Genomic DNA, 978 nt, shown 5'->3' on the forward strand with positions numbered 1-978 from the left:
CAGGGTAGCGGCCGCGGCACCAACAGCCACCATATACATAGGAGCAGCGGACGTCTCCCCTCGGATCGGAGACTCCTGCACCGAGGGTCTACCCTCAACCAACGCTTCCCCAAGAGCGGGGACTCTCCCTTGTCGACCGGACATGTCTTCAGGAGCCAACGCCTCTTCCTCGCTAGATAGCGCCTCATGAATCGAGACGTCGTCATCCGCCTCTGATTCACCCCTTTCTCCGGCCGAATGGCCCTCCCAAGAAGGAGGATCCTCTTTGCCAGTGGCTTCATAGGAAGGGTCAACTGCGGATGCAAAGAAAAGATTGACAAATGCCCCTTCGGCACAGAAGGATCAACAACACTAAAACCTACCCTCATGAATCGAGACGTCATCATCCGCCTCTGATTCACCCATTTCTCCGGCCGAATGGCCCTCCCAAGAAGGAGGATCCTCTTTGCCAGTGGCTTCATAGGAAGGGTCAACTGCGGATGCAAAGAAAAGGTTGACAAATGCCCCTTCAGCTCAGAAGGATCAACAACACTAAAACCTATGCTCACCTGAGTCACCGAGCTCTTTTCCATCTCTAGTCTCCCCCTCTTCATCCGAAGGAATAGAGATCACTCTCATTTCTCCGGCCGAATGGCCCTCCCAAGAAGGAGGATCCTCTTTGCCAGTGGCTTCATAGGAAGGGTCAACTGCGGATGCAAAGAAAAGGTTGACAAATGCCCCTTCAGCTCAGAAGGATCAACAACACGGAGCCCTCCGCCGCCATCTCCCGCTCCAGTCCGGATTAACTCGTCAGATTCTCCCCGCTCACTTTGGGGGTCCAACGGAAGACTAGGAGAGGGAGCTCGGGCCTCGGGCACCTCAGATTCGTCAGGACCCACGTTGCAGCCCTCAGTGTCTTCAGCCGGGTCCTCTGAAAACCACTCCTTAGCAGTTTGGCGACCCCTTCGCCTTGAAGAACGGAGAGGCCTTCTAGGAAGA

Source organism: Asparagus officinalis, chromosome 5, assembly GCF_001876935.1.
Source record: "Asparagus officinalis chromosome 5, Aspof.V1, whole genome shotgun sequence".
Classification (NCBI taxonomy): domain Eukaryota; kingdom Viridiplantae; phylum Streptophyta; class Magnoliopsida; order Asparagales; family Asparagaceae; genus Asparagus; species Asparagus officinalis.